The 17,261-nt window shown below is 39.2% G+C and overlaps 1 long non-coding RNA gene across 1 annotated transcript in view; it reads left to right on the top strand.

Moving 5' to 3' along the window:
* Nucleotides 1-17,261, top strand: part of LOC311438589 — a 115,657-nt gene that overhangs the window by 14,486 nt on the left and 83,910 nt on the right. Inside the window, exon 2 of the long non-coding RNA XR_014694194.1 lies at nucleotides 8,430-8,530. This is a non-coding gene — a long non-coding RNA (uncharacterized lncRNA). The remainder of the gene's footprint in view (nucleotides 1-8,429; nucleotides 8,531-17,261) is intronic.

Genomic DNA, 17,261 nt, shown 5'->3' with positions numbered 1-17,261 from the left:
AAGTTTTAAGACCTGGCTCAGCTTTACTGAATATATCTGTAAAGTGGTGCTTCTGGTTATTTGTTAGAGGAAAACTGTTCACTTACTAAATTGTTTCTCATTTATGGCCAGCATAGGTTTAGAACTTGTATTTGTATGGCCAAAAATGTTATGAAAATCTGATCTGGTTGTGTAATCTGTAGAGAATATCAACCTACAACAATTTTCTCAAGCCTATATTACATGTCTTGCAAGCACAGAAGTGGTACCTGAGTATAACTTGAGAGCAATTACTTCATTTATATTTAAGGTGTTGCAAGTGAACTTGATTGAGATACTCATTGTATATCTATACATATTTGGAAAAACATTCAAAGTATATATTTTTTATTTCATTTAACTTCCATGGAATTTCCTTATATATCTAAAATTAAGCACACACTACAGTGCTCTACTAGTTGAAGATGATACACATACACAATTCTGAATGTTATTTATACAGGATTAAACCATATACAATATAATATCATGTTCCTGAGGTTTGTGAATAAAAATTAAAAATCCCTCATAACAAATACACATCTTTATTAACTGATGCTTTTAAAAATAATTTATATCTTTTGGTTAAAAATGCAGATAAAGTGAAGTTGCACTGACAATATTTTGCCTTAGCAATTCCTAACAGCCACTGATTAAAGGTCTGTTTAGTGTGCAAAACTCATGTTACTAACCTGTTGAGCAACGCAGTGCTAAACAGAGGTGAAGGGTAGTAGCTGCGTGGTCACTGCAGCTTCACCGAGACAATGCTTTTGCCAAGATGCAGACACTACATCTAGTGGCATCTAAATGATTGCATTACTAAACATGACTGAATCTGTAAACTCACACAAGCTGAATTACTTTAATGTTTTGCTCTTTTTTTTTTTTTTTTTTTTTTTTTTTTCTGTGTGTGTGTGTGTGTGTGTGTGCGCGCAATGCTTTTGCTGGAAACCTTGCTGAGTGTGGCAGATTTTTCCTCAAGAATAGGATCAGACAGGCCCTGAGCAGCAGAACAAGTATCCTGACAACTTTCCTGTGCCAATGCATGGAAAAGTTTTTTCAACATCTGCTTATTTTATTTATTTATTTTTTAACAGGAACAAATCAACCTATTTTTCTCTCAACTCATTATCAGGAATGGTTAAACATTTTTATTTGATTAAAAAATCATTGTGAGTCACAGCAAATCTCAGCTGTTCTGATTAAAAATTCAGAGAACAATAAACATGTCAGACCACAGTCTTGTAATGGCAAATATGAGGTGATTTTAACCATGCCAACACCTCTATGAAAAATGCAGAAATAAGGTGATATATCTTCCTGTTTATTCGAAACAGTGTCAAAATGCTGTAATTTCACTATGTTCATTGTCAAAATGTCCCTTCTTATGCACTTCCTAAGAGAAACCAGAATTACTTAATGGAGAAGGAAAGATTTAATAAAACACTCCCCTTATTTTTACAATGTGCCTTCACTGAGAGTTACTGAGCATTCTTGAAACACCTATTCTAAAGCCAAAGCTGTTCAAATCACCTTAAGAATGTTATGTGTGTGCATGAACATTTATACAGAGGCTCAGTCAGCACAGTAGGAATTCATACTGTTGCAATAAACTGGAATGGCAAGAAGAAAATACAATGAACTATATACTTCAGAAGAAATATAAGGGAAGAATTAGATAAATACATTTTAACGAATGTGCTATGAAAGGTATTTTCCCATTATCAACTTAGTTCTTATTCATTCTCATTTGATGCTAACATCAGTTTTGCCATCACTACTTAACACTATGCAGTACTACAGCTAAATGCTGCTTCTTCAGGAATCTGTTAATATAGAATGAACTTTTATATTGGAATATTTATACTGAATAGGTGCGTATTGATTTTGCTCTTCTGTGAACACAAACGCCTTCCTAGCAAGCAGAGGCACCATGGTACTGTGAAAAAAAGATTTTAAACCACCTGTTTAAAACATTTATTATAGTAGCTTCAGAAAAAAAATAAATTAAACAATCAGCATTAGGACATGGAATTATGGAATTTATTGTATCTCTGCCAACTCCAGGGCTCTTCACAGCAGGGCCTTGCAGAGTCAGAAACAAATCATTTGCAGCCAGTGTATTCAGAGGTCTTATCACCTTCAGCTCTGGCTTCAGATCAAGGTCCAATACCAGACCTGCATTTTGCTCATCCTCCTTTTTCAGCTGGTGCTCCAGGACTATCTGAATCTCCCAACAACCACCATGTACTCCCTGATTTAGATTGCTTATCTTTCATAATAATACAGAGCCAGTGCTGACCCTCTTTTCATTCCCAGACACCCTCACAACATGCTCCTGTGGCTACAAAAATGTTCATGCATACTTTAAAGCAATCTGGGGCTGATTTATTCAGTGCACCTGCATGAGGCTTGAGGGAACATACTGCACCGCCCACAGCCTCCCAGGCGCACACATTCCCTCTCAGACTTCATGGTCATGACCCTGTCTCCTTCTCCCTCAGCCCTGGATTGCATATCTGAAATGTTTAGCAGGGAAACATGTCCAAGGGTGTTGGATAAGCAGCAGGGAGATGGGGCCAGGATGTGCTTCCTGGGTCTGGTGAAATCTGCTGCCATTCGCATTCGCTGCTCCATTGGCGTGCTGTCCTCTCGCTGTACACTGAGCAGAGAGGGGGTGACAGTGCCTCATGGCTGTTACAGCACCTCTTGTCCCTCTGTGTTATTGCTGTCACTCTGACAGGGAGTTGTTCAGTCGTTCTTCTATACAAAGCTTGTGTGTGACATGTCTGCAGGGAGGAGGTGTAAAAGTGGCAGCTTTGGGGAGAAACGGATGTGGCATCGGTACAGTGCCCTGAAATGTGAGCTGCTTTTGCCTTGATGCCTTAAAAAAGCAAAAGAAATGCCCTGGAAATCTTACAGGTCCTACATCTGGCTCTGCGTGCGATCTTTCTTTGCTTCATTAACACTTTTGTCAGTTCGATGAGTTAAAAAGGAAATCCCCTAAAATTACACAGCAAGATAGATAAAATGGGTAAGCGATGCTATCCCCTTGCTGATAGCACTTCAGCTAATGCACACATGCAAAAGGTTGGTGCTTTAACAAAGGAAGCTAGCAGATCTTTCAAGACTTCTTTGGACAACCTCTTTGAGGTATTAATCATATCAGTGTTTGCTCCACGAGGCTGTGTGCATTTCAGGGACCATTCTTTCCTCCAATTCTTTAAATAAGGAAATACTTCTTTCCTAGTATTCAGAGGTCAAGTTTGGTCCCCTTCTGACACCTCAAATCCTTTCAATTTGCCTGCTGCTGCTAAGCTAAATGGTGGTGTGAGGTAATTTATTTGGGAGCAGGGTTAAAGTGTTAATGAGAACACCACATTTTTCTTAAGCTCAGCAGAACTGAAAGCAGAATTCTCAGCTGAGAGAGAGCAAAAAAGAAATCCTCAGCACATACTGGAGCCAAGAAGCATATGGAGCCATTTTAATCCACAATTGTACAGCGTCTTCTCATGTTTCAGTGAAGTAAATCTAAAGCGTAGTTTGAACCCTATACGTACAGGAAGTCCATGCATTCGGCATCACTATAAAAGCAGACTAATTGGAGCCCTACTCTGGTGAGGTGCTGAGAGCCTTCACCTCCACTTGGAGCCAAGAGGACGGGTAAGCTTAGCACCTTGAAGGATTAGGCTTCTAAATGGTCCTACTGCCGATAGCACATTTGCTAGGAGAATTGATTTGACAAGGGTAGCGATGTATGGCCATTAAATTGTTTGCAGATTTGACCTATCTGTCCATAATAAGAAATAATACCTGAAGTGCCATAACTCTGTCAAACATTTCAAAGGAATACTTGTTCAAAGATCGAATCCATTATGTAATCTCATAATGTCAGATTAGGACATAAAACTATGGAACATGACACAGAGCAGCATTACAAGACATACTGTGTCAGAAATTTTATAAACAATTTCTTCTGGCCCGCTCACATGTTATCAGTTTGAGTAGTGACTATGATGCATTTCAAATTTCTTCTGGCAGCTGGAGACAAAATGATGTGGCAAAAATGTGACTGAAAATATCATCCAGAAGCTCTTGAAAAAGTATTTTTCCACAGCAAAACACTACAGTTCCTGTTGTGAGGGAACATATGGGGAGAAGAGGAAAAGAGAAAGGAGGGCAGAACAATCAAAATCAAGGAGAGTGACTTTAATGACTGTGTGCCATTAAAGTGAACCAGAGCTCTCAGCTAACAGCCCTCCAATAATTCATAATAAAGGAAATGTAAAAATATGTTACCTAAAGCCAGTGCAAGAGTTTAGACTTACCCAATGCTTATGCCTACAATTCCATGAGCATCATTTTTCTCCATATGGATTTATTTTTATTACTTTCTATTTGTCTGGGTGTAAGACTACCTAGGCAAGATAAATATCTTTTACCTTGGTAAGATCTATCTGATCTCTGTTAAGTATAAAGCATGTTGGAATTTGGGGAAATGGAAAAGCAAAATAAATTCCCACAAACTAAATCTAAAATCAAGACAGGTATAAAAAACAGAGCTGAGAGGGGAAAAGGAAATAAACCTGCAATCAAATAAATACTGATCTTCTTTTTGAGACTCATAATAAAGAAAAAATATTTTAACTTTCCTTAAGTGACAACTGGTGGAAAAAATAGGAAGCAGATAAAAAAAAAATAAAAATAACATAATAACATTGAGCTTGCTAGGCTGGTGAACATCAGATGCAGTTTTCTTTTCTGTGATTTTTCTATTTAATCTTCATCATTTTTATGACCTTATTCAATTGAAATAATGTATAAATGTATGTATGCTTATAAAAGAATATATGAATGTCATATGAAGCATTTTTGTGAATTGAAATTTAATCAAGCAGCAGCACTGGGCCCCTTTGTCATCTTCTGCCACGGCCAGCGCGGAATAGCAGAGCCCACGAAGCAGTGCTGTAACTGGAAAGCTCCTGATTTTTACTCCCATGTCCCACCTCCACTAGCCTGCCCCACTGACAGCACTAGGGAGGTTATAAAGGCACTATACCAGGACAGAGGCCTTGTGAAGATCTGCTCATCTCCCTCGGCAAAGCAGTGTGTGGTGAAGGGATTGCGGTTCTGCAGCACATCTTGGAGGAGCGGTTGGCTCAGGCCTGTCAAAGCAGCTCCAAGTCTCTCTGGGATCTGCCAGCCCTTCTCAGAGGAGCCTGCAGTGCAGCAGTGAAGTGGCACCCCAGATACCACCCTGCTGGCCTTCCCTGGTGCTCTGCCTTGGGGAAAGGGTGACAGAAGAAGGATGCCAAGACAGCTCTGTTGGGGACCAGCTGAGCAGACTCCGGATTTTTGTCTTGCTTGTCTTAGCACAGCAAGCACCAAGCTGGTCGCGCACCCCAGGAGCAGGAGTTTTTGGGAGAAACATGCAAGTGCTGCTCCGCTTGGCACAGCGGATATTAAATGGGTTTGTCTCCCTCTGTGAGCCATGTGGGCAGGCCCAGCATGGGTACCCATCAAGCATGATGAGTGGAGGGGCTGGGAACTGCTCTGCGCTTCTGTACCCTCTGCATGAGTTCTGCCCCTTGGCTGCCCCCTTCCCTGCAGGCTGCAGGGCCTGCACTCTTGCTTTTCCCACAGGTAGTATCCTGAGGCTGAATTTTGCTTCTGCCCCAGGACAAACCAGTACAAAGTCAGCTTCCCGTCCCCTTTCTCTCCGTGTAGGAATCATGCAGAGCAGGGCTGTCTGGAAACTGAGGCTGGACTGCGCTGAGCAGCATTAGCCTTGGTAGCAGCCCCTGCAGAATGCATCACACACCAGGAACGTCCGCGCCCCGTGACGATTCCCCATGGGCGGCTGCTGCCTGAAAGCTGTCAGTTAGCCAGCACCTCTGCATTAGCAGATGCTAACTGGGTCAGTATTACTTGCATTAGATGTAATCATGCTCTGTTCCCTCCTTTCTCTTCCTAATAAGTGGCTGCTTCCTTACATCCCTTCTGGTCAGCCCTGCCTGTCAAATGACATATCTGTCAAAATATGCATTATTCAAAAATGGACCTGTTGCCAGCTATGTGAGGCTGGGGGATGGGTTCATGTATCATATCACTCTTCCCTTCCATACATCTCAATTTCCTGCTTTCTGCATGATTAATGTACATTTGCTTCCTTCTACATAATGTAGACAGCAAGGAATGAATTATGCTGCTTCATTACATTAACTGGTAACATGCCTTTCCATACCTATATACTATAATCACTGCTTTCTTGTGCCTTGTGTTTGTAAATGAACTACATGGAAGGAGTAAACATAGAATAATAGTGTGTTATTATGCCATGTAACATTCTCCTCTAATGTAACAGAAATCAGAGGAGGACAAAGAGGTGTTTCTCCTACTAGTTTAATTTGTCTTCATAATTTTAAAGTAACCATTGTCCTCACTACACATACATTTGATCTTTTATGTTGAATTTCAGTAGGTTTTACTAAATTCAAGGAACAGAAGATATACATTTTCTGCATTTGATAGAAAATGAATAAAAGTAAGAACTAAGATGTACTTTAGAAATGCAGGCTATAAGAAATTGTTCACACATGGAGTGGTTAATCTCTGCCTAAGCTTAAATCTAAATAATACAAGCCAATATTGGCACTGTCAGACAAACTCCAGTATTGCATCTGGAAATAACAATATTATGCAGACTTGAAGATATTAGCAGCTTGAAAACAAAGAGCAATAGCAGATGCTATAAAATACACAGAATCAATCCTGCTTGGACATTTATTGCATTAATACTATTTTCAATTTATTTAGCAGCAAAGTGCTTTTATTACTGACTACTGACTACGTATGACTGAGAGTGGGTGTGGGTGTTGTACACACAAACGTGCATATTAGCTGCTCTGCCTTGCATAAACAAACCCTACGAGGATAGTAATAAACTGCTTTAACAACACATAGCATCATAAGATACGCCATAAAGACACAGCACAAGAGAATATTGATTCCAGAGATCCGGTTGGAGTTTAGATACAGGGGATGAAGACAATATTAACCAAAGATGGTTGCGTTTAGAAAATTAGCACTAATAGCTTATCTCTGAGAAATTCAATGGGGCCTTTAACCAGAAGCAAGAAACCAGCTGTTTGTCTTTTTTTCCCCACTTTTACTTCACAGAGCCTCCAGAAGCTTATGTAGAAAGAAAATCAATTAAATAAAAATGGACAATGATGAAGAAGTCAAGAGAGCAATTTTAAAATCAATACATTGCTTCAAAAGAAACTCACAATGTAGTTGCAGAATATGGAATAGAAGCCTGATATACCATGCAGAAACAGCACTGAGAACCAGAAGAATATCCCACAGTACTTTCATATTTATCAGAAAGGATGATATGGAAAGATTTGTAATAATTCCAGGCATTGTAAGCACATCAAATCAATCCTCTGTTGCCTATTCTAACTCCTAGAGGGTAACCAGTGAAATTTCAGACATTAGGCCTTGTCTTTGAAGTAATAAATGGACAATGCTTGAGTCTAAAGAACCCAGAACTTCAAGAGTCAGCCAAGAATGAGCTCTTGTAGTAACTCAGGATCAGCACAAGTATCACCCACTTCTGCTAGAAGTACAAGACATAATTTTCCAATTTTCAAATAAACACACGGCACAGGCTTGAAAAAAAAAAAAAAAAAGAAAGAAAAAGCAACAATTAAAAAATAAAACTCTGCCAAAGCAAAATGTTCCATTATGCATGCAATTTTCTCCCCAGGGAGTGGGCTGAAGAAAGACCAAACCACATGTGAAATGTTAGTCATGTTGTTTGACGCACTTCTGGGTGGTTCTCAGATAGTGTGGTAAAGACTGTACAAGAGCTTATACAGACTAGTGGAGAAATCAAGGAAAAAACAAAACAACAACAAACAATTGAACTTAATGTTTTCTTACAAGATGATGTGGGCAACTTTATGAAACCATCAGTGATTAAAGTCACTTAAATCATCATAAAATATGGTGATCGCAAACTATTTAACAGGAAACATGAATGGCAGAAAATGGTCTTCAGATAGGGAGAAACTTGCTGCAGTTAGCTATGCTTTAATGCTGCTCCTAAAGTAGCAAACTGTACAACTCAGACCATGAAATTTCTTGACTTCCTTTGCTGTGTCAAAATTAAGGCAGAATTAAATGTGATTCAAGTAGTCAGGCAGAGTACTGAGCCAAAAAATTCTTAGGCATATTCACTTTTCATTTCAAAACCATTTCTGTTGTACTGCAAGTCTGTGATTCTGAAAACATAGCTCAAAAAGATTGCTCTAAAGAAATTCCTTTTTTTTTTTTTTCTCTCTCTCTCTCTCTTTTTTTTTTTTTTTTCTTTCTTTTCTTTCCTGCTGTGCGAAACATCTGTGTAGGGATATACCATGATGAGCATGAGGCGTGCAAATACAACTCAGAGCAACTGGCACTTCTGTCAACACAGCACTGAAAACACTGATGTCATTTGGTATTTGTGGTAAGCCCCAGATATTCCTCTTGCAGCAGAACATTTGTTGTCTTCTTCCTATGGAATTTCTGAGCTGGAATCAGGACCAGCTACATCATATTTTATTTCTTCCCTTACACCATGTTTTTTTTTTTTTTTTTTTTTTTTTTTTTTTTTTTTTAATTCTTCAGTATCTAATGTGCACAAATTCACATCTGAACTTGAATATTTGGAAGTCTTACCTCTCCCTGAAAAGAGGCTTTTTGGCTTTTCTTTCAGCCATTATTATTTGCAGATGAAAATCCTTGCTTGTGCTGATGAAACAAAGCAATGTTGTCATGTCTTCCCTTCAACCAATATAGTATTTTCATTAATTTTAGTCACAAAAAATATTTGTAATGAGAAATTTGAATTTAAATTCTTATTTTTCTGTAAGTTATGCTTATAAATCAGTAACGTTAATTATTAATACTGTCACTACACTTTTGGAAATGGACATCATCAATGTCTTAGGTATTGTTTGGCTGAATTCTGTAGTGATGGTAAAGAGAGCATCAGAGAAACTGAATCTTTAGCTCTCCAGTGGTTAATACCCTAGGAACCTCAGGGATTATCATAATGAAAGCAACAGCAAAGGTGAAGGACAAATCTACTGTATGCTTTCTCCGACTGCTACCTTGAGATCGAGGCACTGCTGAGCGCTGTGCCAGTTGCCTCTGGACCAGGAAAAGCTGGTATAAGAATGTGAATGGGAAAACTGTAATTAAAAAAAGTATTTGAGCTGTGTATGTGAGATTTTCAACATATTCAGAGGAGGTATACAAAGCTGGGTAGACATCAACAAGTGTGTGAAGCTGGCAGTGCCATTACCAGGAAAACTTCAGCGTCCATCTGACTTCCTCCACTGCAGCCACATGTTGAGCTCTGAATTGCTGCTGCTGCTGCTCTGCAGCACACACAGGGCTCACAGTCACAGGCAGTGCTGCTGCCCTGCATGTCGCACTTTCTTTCACTCTGTACACAGATCCATACTGCTTTCTCAGGTGAGAGTAAATTTGGAAATGAAGACTAGTAGCACCAGGGCTGTACCTTATGAGGCCCCAAGTAAATACCTGCAAAGGCTGTGCTTCTGCTTGGAAGTCCTATTGGTCTGGGAGGAAAAAAAGTTTTCACAGTTCTGGAGATTGAGCAAAATACAAAATTTACAGATCACACTGGGTTGAGCTCTGTCTTCTAACCCAAATTCACTGTAACCCACCAAAGCACCCCTTCTGGCAATGAACTCTGCTACAACAAGCCCAGAAATTTGTTAGACTAAACTGGGGCTGCTCTTTTGGACGCTCTTTTGTCTTTAACTGTGGTACGTATCACACCTTTGGAAGTATAATGATTGCAAGAAATACAAGTTGATAAGGTACTCAAGGTCTTTGCTGGCTGCTTGTCAGTTAAATCTCTGGCAGGATTTAAGTTTGCTAGAATAAATACCAAAATATTTTATGTAAAATATAATTCTGTTTGGAGTTCATCTGTGTATATATATACATATAAAGCTGCTGTCTGATTTATCAGGAATGAGCCTCACAGTTGATGTTCATGATCTGCTCATGCCAGCAATGGTTTCTTGGATTAACAAACTGACACCAGCAGACGCACACAGAATTTGAAAAAGCATAAAGTCCCCAAAGACAAAATTAGTGTTATGTTTCAACATATACATTTCAGACACTTGAAACTAGTATTCCCTGGCCTTTGCATATGCATCTGTGATTTGTATATAGGAAACCAAGAAAATCAACAAAAGAAACCAGAACAAATTAATAATCCTCTCCTTCAGCAAATTAAACTTCACTCTGCTAAATTAGTTGACCTTCAAAGTTTGCCCCAGGGGAATGATGTAAGATTGGAGGGTTTGTCTGAAGAAACAAAGATGAAAACTGGGATGAAGAATGTGAGGTGGCTAGTGGAGTGGATGGGTCCTGAAAGGTTTGTTTAGTTACCTTTGAAAAAGTTCATTGAGAGGGAGCACTACTGCCACCTCTGCATAAAGGTAGATTTGATCATGCCTTGTAATTTATGGTAAGGGGCTTAATTACCACAGTAAGAAAGTGTGATGAGAGGAGAAGGAAATATTCTTCACAACTCAGCACAAAGTATGCTGCATCAGCTCAGAGAAGGAACCAAAAAAGATGACTACAGAAATCTGCAATGTTTTTTTTGAGATGGTCCAAACTGAGGTAAAGATGAGTGAGAGTGTTATTCAGCTCACGTAGACTGACTTTAGAGTGGGCATTATTTCAAACTGCCCCAGACACATGAGCTAAGATGACGTGAGTGTCTAAGGACTGTAATTCAGCTATGGAGGATCTCTTCGGCATTTCAAACATATTGGGTTTCTGTCACAGTGAATTCTTAGCAGATCAAATGTCTAATAAGAAAAGAACTAGGAGAAGTAGGAAAGACAAATAATTATGTTGCTACTTAAAAAAAATATATCTTGCTAAACATAAAGTGTTAAATTTAAATAAGATAATTTGTCTCTTGCTAGATTTTGCCTGCCCCTGCAGACTTACGGTCTTATCCCCTTAGCAGAAGGGATTCAGTGTTACATTGTATAAACTCTTCTTTTGTGATAAATATGCAGTTTTGGTTATTTTATTTTTTAGCTTTTATTAACAGCATTGCTACACAATTTTCTAAAATTTGTGATATGGGCTACAAGTATGATGATTAATGCTGATAATTGTATGAGAACACCAACATAAAAACACTCTCACAAGTTCTCAAAAGAGGAAAGTGTGTGGTTAGCCTCACGTACTAGGAAGACTTGGATATGCCTTCCCAATACAGCTATAACTTTGCTGTCACAGGCACATTCTCTCTAGCAAGGTTCTTGCAAAAAGGTGATCTGACTAATATCTGAAAACACTCAAAGGCCTGCTGCATTGATGGAGAGCAGGAAGCATAACCTTTGACCAGCGAAGTAATAACAGCGTAAACTCTTCTAAACACAAAACCTAGTGGAATTAGTGTCCAGTATCAGTCACAAAGTGCATTTAGGGCTCTCTATAAATCTCACCAAAGCATTTAATGAAATGGTCATCTTCCTGTGTAATTTGAAACTGATGTAAGAGCTTTGCACTGGCAATGAGGATGTTAAAAGCTCAGAGGACCTGGGCTAGAACCAAAGGAGCACATGACACTGAAGAGTGGGGGCTTTTCACAGGGCTTGACCTGGTACCTAGAACCCATCTGCAGGACCTTAGTGTATGAAAGAACAAATGTGGGCTAGCTATGTCTGCATGGGATCTATAGCATCAGTATGCCAAGCAGGAGCCTCGTAGTGCCAATCACTTGGAAACACTGAGGAGAGCAGGCTTATGTGGTCTTTCAAAAAATATATAGGTGTTTCCATTTTGTTTCACAATTCATGGGTCAGAAGATTTTTCTGAGACGTGGGAAGTTTAGATTCAGTTCCCTCTTCCCCTTCTTCATCTGAGTGGTTCAGAACCCACCTGCTGTGTTTCCAGCAGAATCTCTTGAAGGAGCATAGGAGAAAGACAAAGCTCAGGTATCCTTGCTGGTGCCTGGAGTGAATGGGGGTGGCAGGTCCTTTTTTTCACTGTGTTGCTACTGGGCATGTATTATCTCATCAGAACTCAGCACACAGGCTCAAGCCCATGCATTTTAGTAAATCAAGGATGGATCAACAAACATATTTTAAGTTGATTTCAATTAACTAATTAAAGCTGTTTTATTCTAATAAGGTGTTTGATGTCAGTCAGGTTGTTACTTTCTTTATTTGAGGAAGATTAATGGGCTTATTTTCTACCTAATTTTCATCACGATATTCAATTCTTATTGTGATTTTATATTTAATGTGATATTATCATGATTGTTTAATAATCTTATCTGAGCACCCCTAAAGTGAAGCTTTCTTATGACCTTGCTGAAGATTTCTTTCTGGTGTCAGAACCCCTGCATGAGCAGGTGTTACATACTTTGGCAGTGATAAAATTATTCTTTCATAGTCCATAGAAGCTCTTAAGCTGCCTTCATCCCCATAGCGTCTAAACTCCATTGAGTAGCACATTAACTGACGAGACTAACATCCATCATCTTTGCTTCATTCTCCTCTCTTGAGGAAGTGTATAGAGAGAACATACAGCTTGGGTGGGGTTTCCACTGCATTTTATTTTTAAACATGCTTGCTGCTAGGTTTTAAAGAAATTCTCCCCTCACTTGGAGCAGAGGGTGCAGAGAAGTTCCTAAAGGTCTTTCATTCCTGACATTATTTACACTTGTGTCTCCATTCACTTTAAGTCTTGTCAAGAAATGAGCTTTATTATGACATATGATCCAGTGCAATTGTTAAGAAAAAGAGATCCTTTTATTACAGCATTTTATATTGATTAGGTCTTTTGCATATATAATAGAAAAAGCTGTCCAAACTGCCTGAAGATTTTTTGTGTGGTCTCTTGGGTATGTGTTAATACTAGTAGCTACAGCCATGACTCCTTACACACATAGCTACCAGTACAGATGTCCAGTTGAAGATTTACTGCTGAGTAAAGGCTGAGGCTTGCTAAAGGCCATCCTTAAATTTATGGATTATTTGTTATTTTAACTGTTCAGCTTGATATGCTGGGATAAGGTGATACTAATACTGATGATAAAGAAATATTCTAGTGTGTGGGTACTTAACCTTGGAGAGCTTGACAGTCATTCTGTATTTTGATTGCACACAACCTCTTAATAACAACTGCAGATGAATGTTTTGGCAGTGTTCAAAACACTGCGTGGGTGCCACTCCCTTACTGCACTTTAAAGATGGATTATGAAAGCAGTATTACTATCCATCCAGCACATGATCATCTTGTAATTGTATCCCTTCACCCCTCTCACTGCCTTACTTCTGTGGCACTCATTCTCAGCCTTGGCTCACTGCCACTGCTCCTTGGAGAGACGAGCTGGTAAGTTGTCTAGTACTGTCAATCACCCTTGTAGCAAGACACAGCATCAGACTAAACATGAAACTGGCTCACTTCAGTGTCTTCAAGTATGTAGAGGATAAAATGCTTCTAGGCCATAGGATTTCCCATCTAACCTCTCACCTGTCTCATCTAACTGGTCACTGTCTGTCACAGGCCAGTGAAGTATGTTGCAGTGGTACCAGCTCCCAGAATTCTGTCACCAGCTGTGCTGAATTTATAAAGCTTCAGTTCTTAAACTCCCATGATTTCTTGAAGATCACTTTTTTTTTTTTTTTTTTTTTAAACTAGTTTTAGCCCCATAAAAACAGGGTTCAAATATATAAGATATCAAAAACATACAAAAGAAACCCACACTGTACTATTTTAAAGAAAATTTCATTATATAAGGACTAGAGTTGTGATCTGAACCCTCAGGTCTAATAGTGCTGATGTTGCCAAGTATGAAGTAGCCCTTGCTGACAGATCTATAGGGAAAATTTGAACTCTGTGCAAAATCGCTGTACTTCCTAATTTTTCCTAGATTGTTTTGGGCAGGTCAGCTTTCCTCTTCCTATTTGATAAGAAATCTCTTTTAATTACTCTCTTTACTCTTGCCACAAAGCCACACACAGCATTTCCTGTTGAATTTTACCCTCCATCTCCTGTGCGATTAATATAGGAGTAAATTTTATTCCTGCTTTTATTTCTTTCCACTACTGCTGTTCTTCTCTCTCCCCACCTCTAAAAGCTACTTCCCTTTCTTTTGCTGTCTGATTTTTCTTGATCCTTTCATTACTGACACCTTAGTCCTCCTCCTACACTTTCGGTGTTCTCCCTCTCCATCTAACCCCTCCATTTTGTGTCCCTGTCAGCCCAGCAGCAGAAATCAAACTGACTAGCATCCCCATCCCTTGCTGCTATTTCACAGCTCCGGAGCCAGATCAGTTTTGCATTGCTGCTAGCAGAGCCAGAGGAGAGGAAGGGGAGGGAGCAAGGAGGCAGCACAAAGGACATAGCAAGGAGGCAGGCTGAGGGAAGCTGCACAGGAAGCAGGAACGCGGCTCCCACATGAAGGGAGATGCACGGCTCCATTCCTGAATCACCAGGCTGCATCTTCCCATAAAAAGGCTGTGAGCAAAAGGCAGCAAGCATTTTGAGGGAATACTGGTGGCTGAGGTGCCTGTATGCCTGCAAAGACTGCACAAGCAGATCTCTGTGCATGCTCACCAAGAGAGCAGGGATTGACTTCAGTTTTAAGAACTGCTGAAAGCAATTAAAATATGGGGCTATCTCTTGGCCTGATTGACATTTCAGCTGCAAAAATGCAGACTGCTCCCAGGTCTGAGGGAGTGCACAGTTGGAGTACATGCGTTTGTCCACGAACAGTATCTAACTCACTACTTCGTAAATGCTGGGTTATCCTGAAGATGTATCCCAAAGGAACAATATACAAGATGTCTCCAGTCTTGCAATTAGTATTTGGCACCAGAGCAACCACTAAAAAGCCATGTCTTTCCTTACTGGGAAATACATTACTAGATACATGACATATCCCGTGTTTATTACTGACCCCAAAATACAAAGAAAACAAAGAAAGAAGTGCTTACTTTCCCATGAGTTGCAATGGTCATAAATAATGTTTTCTTCCTCTATTTTGGGACTCTTCCAGTAGGGTCTGTTTTTTCAGGCCATGGGGATCACCGCTGTGGATGCATCTCTAATATTTTTCCCTTTCTTTTTGTACAAAGATTGCATTATGTTGAAGAGCTTTGGTATGTAGCAACAAAAATACATGTTCTTGAGAATGAGAGTCCTGTATCCATCCCACTGTGGTGAATACCGAGTATTTCACTGGCATGAAAACCCTATACTGCAGCTATCCTTATCCAAGGTAATACACCCAATGTATCTCACAGTCTGTTGACAGTTCACACAGTGACTCATCTACAAGAATGTGTATGTTGTTTTAATCCAATTCAGCATGATGCTGAGTTGTTATTCAAAACCACATCATCTTCCCATCACCCCATTCAACCTGCCCACTGGGTCACTATAACAAAGACACATCAGGAAAAAGATCTAGAAAATGAAAATGAGTTGGAGGAGGTAACCAAATGGTTCCATTTATATCTTCATTCCACTAGATGTACACAAAACTGAAACACAGCAGCTTTAATAAAGAGGAGGTGAAATGCCTTCTGGCCAATACCAAATTAAGCTGTAGCTCTTGCTGTTGCAGGAGTCATACAGATATTCCATGATAATTTTGAATAGGAGGCCCCAGGAAAATTTGCATTCAATAAGTTATGACATATATTCGGTTTACATATTATTTTTGGTAGAATTCTATCTCCTCATCTTATCCATAGGCATTTTGACCCATTAAAAAAACAAACAAACAAACCAAAACAAAACCAGAATCAATTATTCATGCAGACCAATGCCAGAAAACAACCTAAATGTACACCTCTTAAAACAGTTTTGATCTTCAAGGTTACTTGACCAGGCTTTCTGGAGACAAACACACAACCATTGTGGCCAAGATTGGGTCTCCTTTACGTGAGTAATCCTTCTTAAATGAAGCTTGGAATGAGCAAGGCAACTTATGGTGTTTTTGGACCACTCTGGAAAGGAAAAACTGTGGAACCCTTTAGCTATAACCACACACGTTTCCAAATAAGAAAGTCTCTTCTACCTGGAAAGTCTACAATAACTAGGAAGAATTGACATAGATCTCACATTCTCTCCATCCTCACTACTGTCAATCTTTTGTGTAGATCAGGTCTTTTATATGACCTTTCCATGTTTGGATGAAAAACAAAAGGCTCAATTGCATGGGAAAACTTGAAGAAATATTATGTTCCAGTTGGCCATTTTTAATACAATATAGAAGTCTAGATTAGAGAGGGTCTAAACTTTCCCTTTGTTAACAACAACAAAAAAAAAAAAAGCAAAAAAATATTATTTTAGTAGAAAATTTAGTACCTATTACAGATAGTTATTTAGTAACAGCCGTATTACAAAAATGTTATTTTTTTTTTTGTACCCAAGTGATCTTTTGATTTTATTGCTTATGAAAATTGCAAAATCTACATTAAAATTAAGGGGGAAAACACTTTATTTAAGTGTAACAATATGTTTTCTGTCACAGGCTTCTCTCTTCATCGAATCCTATTATATCCCACTATTGGGACATAATAAAAGGTAGGGAGAATTTCCTACTCAGCAGTTTGATACATATGATCATCTGTCTTCAGATCAAAGCAAGAGACAACTGTGTTTCTTCAGTATTATTGTAGTGAAACTGGACTCCTACTTTGCCCCAGAAGTAGCAGGTTTTTACCCTGATAGGCAGATGAGGCATAACTCCTAGCTTATATTCGGAATAGATTTCTATTTCCTGGCTGAAACCTACAGCCCTGGGGAAGTAAGTCACCTCCTGCAGACAGAACTACAGGACTGTGCTAACTGGAAATACCTAGCCACTAGTAAACAGGATCTTTTGCAACATGCAAATGTGATGGATCAACACTGTCATGTCCCTACAGGGATACGGTACAAATGCATGAAGGAGGAGATCTCTGACACAATTTAAAGCTCATACAAAACATCAAGTCAACCTACAATACCCAGAGTTTTTCAAATAGATATCTTAAGATGAAGTCTGGAATTCTGATTATGTGTTGATAGGATTGCCCTCACTGTGAAGAGTCTTATTCTGCTTTCTCCAGAAAAACATTTTAGGCCCAATCCATCCTCTCTATCTTTAGTGAAACAGACATAACAACTAG

This window comes from Aythya ferina, assembly GCF_964211825.1.
Source record: "Aythya ferina genome assembly, chromosome: 6".
NCBI classification, from domain to species: domain Eukaryota; kingdom Metazoa; phylum Chordata; class Aves; order Anseriformes; family Anatidae; genus Aythya; species Aythya ferina.
This window is presented reverse-complemented; position numbering and strand designations above follow the sequence as displayed.